The following is an 8601-nucleotide window of genomic DNA, read 5'->3' on the forward strand; positions in this document are numbered from 1 at the left end:
GGATAAGCACGCAGCATGGTGATAAACATTAAGTGACATACCGGATCCTTTCTCCTTTGATGGCCTGCAGAGAACACTTAGGAACATGAAGGCTACTGAAGAGGGACAGAAAGTCAACTTCAAAGAGCTAACGCTGGCCTTCTTTACCAACCTACCCGGACAAAGAGATGTTGTTAGGGTGCTCTTGGTCTCCATAGCTGTGCACATTTACACCACGGCTTGAGACAGTACAATGACAATGTTGTGCAACGTGAGCCTTGATTTATGAACATAATCCACCTAATAAAAGAGTTTTCCCCTCAGAAGATCTGTGAAGCACCAAACGGGTTATTCACAGTAGTTATGACAAATCACCACTTCACCAAAAAACGTATGTGCACAGATTGTTATTACTTTTTCTCACATTACATTGTAATTATTTGTATATATGTGTGTGTCACCAAGAGATTCTATTTTGTTTCTTTATGTGACACGTAGAAGTACCCACACAGAGAAGGCATTTGAAAGAAGAACCTTGGGATAATAGGGAAATGTACATTGTATCTTTTTTGTGAGGTTCTCAGACCCTCACTCAGGCTTGACGCCCCTTTCTGTAGCCCCAAGGATCCTTCTATTCTCTTGTTCGTAGGAATCCATCTTGCCTGGCAAACGACTCAAGAGAAATGTTCAAGAAGCTTTCCTGTCCTCATTTACTCAATACTTTAATATCTGCTATCCACCAGATTCACTGTTTCCTGATTCATAGCCTTTCAAAAGTGGCTATATTCCATCCAGTGGTGTGCTGGTAAATGTTTAACAACCAGTTCTCACAGCAGGAAATGAAGGGACAGATGTGACGTGTAGCAATTGCCAACTTCTGTGGTGTAAATACTCTTACTGGGGCTGATTTCAAGCTACCTATGTGACTTCACTGAGCTCAGAGTTGAGAAGAGATGCATGTAATAGGCTCTCACAATCAGCTTACCATTAGTTTACATCTTATCAATAGGCTATTGTCATCAACACGACCTTGGAGTTGGACAGAGTTGGAATCTAGCCCCAACTCTAGCACTGGGTGACTTTGGACAACTTATTTAATTTCTTTAAGCTTCCATTTCTTTATCCATAAACTGGAGATAATAGTAGCTACTTTACAGTTCTTGAGTGTTGGAAATGAAGCAATGCCTTCACCGTAGCAACTAGCACATGGTAGGTACTTAAGAAATATTAGGTTCTAGGGGCTCCTGGGTGGCTCAGTCGGTTAAGTGTCCAACTTCAGCTCAGCTCATGATCTCACAGTCCATGAGTTCAAGCCCCGTGTCAGGCTCTGTGCTGACAGCTCAGAGCCTGGAGTCTGCTTCAGATTCTGTGTCTCCCTCTCTCTATGCCCTTCCCCTGCTCATGCTCTGTCTCAAAAATAAATTAAAAAACATTAAAAAAAATTTTTTTAATAAAAAAGAAATATTAGGTTCTGGGGTGCCTGGGTGGCATGGTAGTTTGTGTCCAAACTCGGCTCAGGTCATGAACTCATTGTTTGCAGGTTCGAGCCCTGCATCAGGCTCTGTGCTGACAGCTGGGAGCCTGGAGCCTGCTTTGGATTCTGAGTCTCCCCCTCTCTCTGCCCCTCCTCTGCTCATGCTCTGTCTCTCTCTCTTTCAAAAATGAATAAACGTTAAAAAATGTTTAAAAAAAAGAAATACTACCTTCTATCATCATCATCATCATCTTTATTACTATCCTACCCTTCAAAGTGGTCACCATTCGGTGCTTCAGTAGATGATCAGTATCCCATCTTTCCCATCTGTGCAGACTGCCAGTTGTCACCAGCAACCCTACCCTACCTGGCTTATCGTACAAATATCTGCCTAGGCATTAGCTTACCAAAATCCTGTTACATTTTTGTTTTCAGCTTCAAACTAGTGAGAGATACGTCTCGAATATTTGCCATTGAGAACAAAGAGGACTAATTTTCTTCTGTAACAGGAAAAGAGAAATGGAGCCTGCATTTGTTGAATACATATTTTGACCCACATGGCATTGTGCTGGGGGGTTTGTCTGTTACCTCTTCCTTTTTTTTTCTTTTTTCTTTCTTTCTTTTTTTTTTTTTCTTTTTTTTGAGAGAGAGAGAGAGAGAGAGAGAGAATGAATCTTAAGCAGGCTCCATGCCCAGCATGGAGCCCTATGCAAGGTTCTGTCTCACGACCCTGAGATCATGACCTGAGCCAAAATCAAGAATTGGACACTTAACTGACTGAGCCACCCACATGTCCCTGTCTGTTACCTCTTTTAATCCTCACAATAACCGGGAGATATTAAATCATAGTCTCGATTCAATGGATGAGAAAACTAAGGCTCAAAGAGATTAAGGAACTTGCCTGAGGTCACATAGCTAGTGATACAAAGCCAGAGGTTTTTGTTGTTGTTGTTGTTTTTACACTGTACCATGGTATTAACCTTGTCAAGAATACTCAAGTGGTCAGATGACAGACTAAGGCACTAGCTGCCACAACTAGTGAATGTATTGGACAACTGAGATTAAATGTAGCCTGCCTGTAACAGGAACTCGATTACAGTGCCTTATAAAAGGCTTCTTTTACTCCTGTATCAAGTCGAGAAGGAGGCAGACCAGGCTTCACACATTTTCTTGAGAAAGTTCTCAAGGCCTCAGCTTCCTTTGGCTTCCTGCTCATCAGTCTTCAGCATGTGGTTTTCTTCTTTAAGGGCATAAGAGAGCCCCTGCCCCAACACTACCTCCAGGTATCACATCTATGTTCCAGACAGGCAGAAGTAAAAAGACACTTATTTCCTAAGTGTGCTTCTTTTTTATAAGGAGAATAATCACTCTCTCAGAACCACCATCATGTGGCCTTTTGCTTAAATCTCATTTTGTATATTCCATTCTGGAGTCTTTGGATCATTTGCAACTAGGAGTGGCCTGAACTAGGTCACAAGACCATCCCTGGTTGCAAAGAATCCAGAGAATTATGTCTTTTTAACTGGACACAGTAATGCTCTAACACAACTGAGTCTCTTCAACGAAGGACAAAGAAGAGACTGAACATGAAAAAAGCAAGCAGAGGTCATGACCTCCAGTGTTCCTCAGAGCAGACCGCGTTTTTCAGGGCTGCAAGGAGACAGCAAAAGTAGCATAGAATCTTCAAATGGAAAGAACTTTGAGATCATTGATCTAGCCCAATTTCCCGCCTAGTGAAGGAGCCACTTCGACAATTTCTCTAACAAGGGGTCATCCAGCTTCTGTGAAAACAAACAACGTTAAGTGGTGTCCAGATGCTTGACTATTTACATGCAAGAAAACTGGGCTCAGGGCCCTAGTAACAAATTACCTAAAGAATTGCGGTCAACTGGCAGAAAAGAAAAATATAAAAAATAATGTACAGTCTAACTAGAAAACAAAGGGGATTATTAAGATCTAGGTGAAATAGTGCAGAGTTCAGTAAGTCCCAATCATTCAGTAAAAAGCTTTCCATCTTCCTAGATCAGGTGATTAAAAGTTGAAAAAAATTAAGTAAGGATGAAATCTAAAAGTTGCCTAGGGGACATGTGATGAAAGGCATAGACTTGCCCCTCACCCCCCACTGACACAGCGGGCAAGTCAACTGTGAGAGAAACCTCAGCAAGTTGTTAACCCGTGGCTTTGGGCGAATTATCCTGGTGTATAACACTCAGGTCCTGGCTTGGTCATCTAACTCATTATTATCTAACATAACGGTTCTCAAAGTGTGGTTCAGAGACTCCTGAGAGTGACCCTTTCAAGCAGCTCCAGTACTTCAACTTATTTTCGTAATAATACTAACAAATTATTGGCCTTTTTCTCTCTCATTCTCTCACTAGTATCCAGTGGAATTTTCCAGGAAAAGATTTGCAACATTGTAAAGTTATGCCACTTTAATTTTCTTTTCATTTCTTTTGCTTTGGAAAAAAACAGGGTCTTTTCCCATAAAAATGTATTGTTTGTGTTAAAATGTAACGTGTTTAATATTGGTTATTTATTTATTTATTTATTTTTATTTATTTATTTTTTTTTTTACTGTTTATTATTGAGAGACAGAGAGACACAGAGCATGAGCAGGGGAGGGATAGAGAGAGGGGGAGACACAGAATCTGAAGTAGGCTCCAGGCTCTGAGCTGTCAGCACAGAGCCCGACGCGGGGCTCAAACTCACAAACTGCGATATCATGACTGAGCCGAAGTCGGTCGCTTAACCAACTGAGCCACCCAGGCGGCCCTAATATTGGTTTTTTAAATGAATCAATAAAAATATTGTTTAAATTTCTTAGGTTTAACTTCTGTTATAGTAAATATTAAGTTATAACCACATAAGCAAAAGCTTTCTGTGGTTCTCAATAATTTTTAGAAGTATAAAAGGATCCTGACACCAAAAAGTTTGACAACCACTGATCTAATTCATAACCCAATTGCAGGGTGGGGGTTAAGAACCGGTAACCCCAACCCAACTGAGTTGGTAAATCTGTTCATTGGACAAATGACTCTATAACACTAAGAAGACAGTGAAATAAGAACAAGGATGGTAAGGTAACCAAATCCATTATTCATTCTTTTGTGTTAAGTTTGGGAATAAGCTTTACAAATATCAAGAAAATCTTTGTGTGTTTTAATTTGTTTGCAAATGTTGAAGACAATCTGGCATATTATAGAAATTGGCATATTAACCCTATTATTTATTGAAATTTTCATTGTTTCTCCTTATTTTAGAATGTGTCACTGAATTTAATTACATTTATAAAGAGTATTTAAAGACTTAAGATATACTACACTTAGAAATCTGTATTGTCTGGGATACCTGGGTGGCTCAGTCAGTTAAGCATCTGATTTCAGCTCAGGTCATGATCTCCCAGTTAGTGAGTTCGAGCCCTGCATCAGGTTCTGTGCTGACAGTTTGGAGCCTGCTTCAGATTTTGTGTCTCCTCTCTCTACCCCTCCTCCACTCATGCTCCGTCTCTCTCTGTCTCTCAAAAATGAGTAAGTGTTAAAAAAAAATGTTTAAAAAAAAATCTGTATTGTCTTAGTGCATTCAGGCTGCTGACACAAAAATATCATATATTGGATAGCTTATAAACGCAGAAACGTATTTTTTTAATGTTTATTTATTTATTTATTTATTTTGAGAGACAAAGAGAGAGAGTGGGGGAGGGGCAGAGAGAGAGAGGAAGAGAGAGAACCCCAAGCACAGAGACCAACTTGGGACTCCGTCCCACAAACCACGAGATCATGACCTGAGCTGAAATCAAGAGTCAGACGCTGAACTGACTGAGCCACCCAGACACCCCCAGAAATGTATTTCTCACAGTTCTGGAGACTGGAATGTCCAAGATCAAGTCACCAACAAATTCACTGTCTGGTGACAGCCCACTTCCTGGCTCATAGATAGCTGTCTTTTTGCTGTGTCCTCACATGGCGGAAAGGGTGACGGCTCTATATACCTGAATATTTTAGTAGCAAGCAATTTACCTTTCTCAGTGCTGAGCTTTGAAGTCAACCAATAGGTTAATGGTGACCAGCTTTACACACATTCATGAACCTTTTTCCATGAGAAAAATGCGATGTATAAGGCGTCTGTCTGTACTTGGTAATCTGTCCTGGGCTTACAGAGGTTATCCTAAGAGAGTTGTCGTTGTAAGCACTGCTAAGACAGAGAAATGTCTTCTTACTAAAGGAGATGCTCTGCCCCCAACGGTATTCCCTACCAAAGCAGTACATGTGCAAGTGAGAACGCTTTGTGTTAAGTGTATAAAACCCTCAACCTGTCCATGGTTCATGTTACCTGTTGTTCAAGTTATGGAGCTTGATTCCTTCTCTGTTCCCACATCCAGTCAGGAAACAAACTCTGAGTCTTCCTTTCCTGTGGCCTGTGTGATGGCAGCCATGAGAATAGGGTGGGGGAGCAGGTCGGTATGAAACCACCTCCCCCATTCTCACTGCTACCATTAAACGGTCCAGCCTTTATTCTCTCCTATGGAACACCTTCCAAATATGGAAATATTTATAAATTAGAAACCTAAGAGTGAGAGGCATCTCTCTCTTGATTAGTGCAGTATTTAGTTTAAATAAAAGGCTAGTTTCGCCTTTCTAAGGTAGTGTCTTTTGCCATCGCAAATGGCTGAAGATCTGATGAAGTACCTGGATGTGGAAATACTACCTTATGGGGCACCTGGGTGGCTCAGTCGGTGGAGTGTCCGACTTCGGCTCAGGTCATGATCACTCAGTTCGTGAGTTTGAACCCCGCGTCAGGCTCTGTGCTGACAGTTTCTGGCCTGGAACCTGCTTTGGATTCTGTGTGTCTTCCTCTCTCTCTGCCCCTCCCCTGCTTGCACTCTCTTTCTCAAAAATAAATAAACATAAAAGAAAAGAAAAGAAAAGAAAAGAAAAGAAAAGAAAAGAAAAGAAAAGAAAAGAAAAGAAATACTAACTTAAGAATTGTGCAGTTCTTTTTGCAGTGCCCGGTCGCTAGTCTCCTGCTGGAGGGCTAGTCCTTCCAGTGCCCATCAGATGCCAGTTCTAAAGCCATCAGAGTAGCCCCTGGGGCCACCCACGTAGTTTTTCTTAGAATGACCAGCTCAGCCTCTAAGGCGGGTGTCAGATCCTCCCCATGGGGCCTTCACAGCCAATCAGCTGTTCCTTCTGGCTCCTTTTCAGTCCCCATCCATACTCTATTTAAAGGGCTGAAAGTTAAAACTGACCCAAAGAAATAGCTGGTAGGTGACAACAGCTAAGCCCTAAGGCTTTAAATAGCATAAGAAAGACACCACCTAAGGAGAAGCTTCCCAGGAGTGTTCCTATGTGGTAAAAGGGATCTTTCAGGAAAGTTACTCTGTATCACTTCTGATTGCCACTGGAGTCAAGGCCTGGTGGCAGCCAAGTTAAGGAAACAGTGATTTGCCAAGAGACAGATTTATGTCATTCTAACATATGGGAAAATGTCATTGGTTGTGCAAGAGAAAAATACCTTGTTTTACAAAACAAATGAGAGGAATATATCTATTGATCAATTACTATTTCATCTTACACTAGGAATGATTGAAGTTCAGACACATAATTCTTCACAAGAGATTTTAGTTCCTAAAGAGTCCCCCACAGGCAAAGCCAGGCAGATCCCTAAGAGGGTGAAATACGATGGAAATTGGGGTTAACTGGCAAGTTCACCCCCCATCTAAAAACATTCATATTTTAAAATAGTTAAAAATGCTGAACTGACCTTACAAAACCAAAACATAGCTGCAGGTGAATCTGGCACACATAGGCTGCCTTGCCTTGCTGGCTCTTAGGTTAAGCACAGAGATTATAAAAATCAAAGTTTTGGAAATGCTGCTGCTGTTTCGTTGTTTGTTTGTTTTTAAACAATGTGGTTTAATTTGAGACAGCATGAATTGACTGTGCTCTGAAAGATGAAGTGATACACTTTGGTTAGTCCTCCCACCTACACTTTTCCCTGTTCTATTGTTCATTGCTTATATTTTTACTTGGCCAGGTTATAAACCATCACATTGTGTGCTGTAACTGCAATACTCCTCATTATTTCATCTTCGTTCTTTTTAAACATGGGTCCAGTGTCCATTTCTGATTCTTTTACGAGTCATAAATTCTTGATCTTCATTCATTTCTTTGGCAGAATTTCAATGTCAAATGTATTGTGTTTTGTTTTGTTTTGTTTTCCCAAGAAAGTCTCTCAAATTCTGTATCTTTCATACCAGATTCTAAACACTACTTTCTGTGTATTTTTCCATGTTTGAGACAGCCTTCTTGCTGACTTTATAACCAAACAGTTTTTGAGTGGGTCCCACTTTCTTGTCCTCAGAAGTTTGTAAACATTATTCCATCATGTTCTGGCTTTGAATATTGCTGAGAAGTCTAAGGCAATCCTCATTTTCCTCCTTATAGGTGACTTACTTTTTCTTTCTGAATAGCTAAAGATTTCTTTTCTTATCCTTTAATTTCAGTAACTTAACCAAAGGGTGTCTGCATGTTTATTGTGTTGAATCAATTTTTTTCTAGCATACAGAGTGACCTTCTAGCTTAAGATTTCATTTGTTAATTCCAGGGAAAGTTTCTTTTATCACATATCTAACTACCTTTCCTGTTCCATTTTGTTGTCTCTGTTGGCTGGTCTCTGTCCTCCATACTGACTGCCTTCTACATATTTTAATTTCTTTGTCCCTTTTCTCTGCATTCACTGATTATGTCATGCATTTCTTCCATTCCACTAATTTTATTTTCTTTTTTTTTTTAATTTTTTTTTTCAACGTTTATTTATTTTTGGGACAGAGAGAGACAGAGCATGAACGGGGGAGGGGCAGAGAGAGAGGGAGACACAGAATCGGAAAGAGGCTCCAGGCTCTGAGCCATCAGCCCAGAGCCTGACGCGGGGCTCGAACTCACGGAACCGCGAGATCGTGACCTGGCTGAAGTCGGACGCTTAACCGACTGTGCCACCCAGGCGCCCCCTAATTTTATTTTCAACCACTGTCTCTCTTGTTCCTTGCTCTTCCTAAATAATTTTTTAGATCTATCATGGTGCTCTTTGGAGTTGCAACTAGTTTTCTTAGCTCTGAAATGTCCCTGTTGAGTTCATTCTGCTATTTTATT

At 40.7% G+C, this 8601-nt stretch overlaps 1 long non-coding RNA gene across 1 annotated transcript in view; it reads right to left on the minus strand.

Annotated features, from left to right (window-relative positions):
• LOC121042743 (uncharacterized) overlaps positions 1-6169 on the minus strand; it is a 93899-nt gene extending 87730 nt beyond the window's left edge. Inside the window, exon 1 of the long non-coding RNA XR_005796421.1 lies at positions 5783-6169. This is a non-coding gene — a long non-coding RNA (uncharacterized LOC121042743). The remainder of the gene's footprint in view (positions 1-5782) is intronic.
• Between the last annotated feature and the right edge of the window lie 2432 nt (positions 6170-8601).

The sequence above is a fragment of the Herpailurus yagouaroundi genome, unplaced genomic scaffold (genome assembly GCF_014898765.1).
Source record: "Herpailurus yagouaroundi ecotype Mexico unplaced genomic scaffold, PumYag 186, whole genome shotgun sequence".
Classification (NCBI taxonomy): domain Eukaryota; kingdom Metazoa; phylum Chordata; class Mammalia; order Carnivora; family Felidae; genus Herpailurus; species Herpailurus yagouaroundi.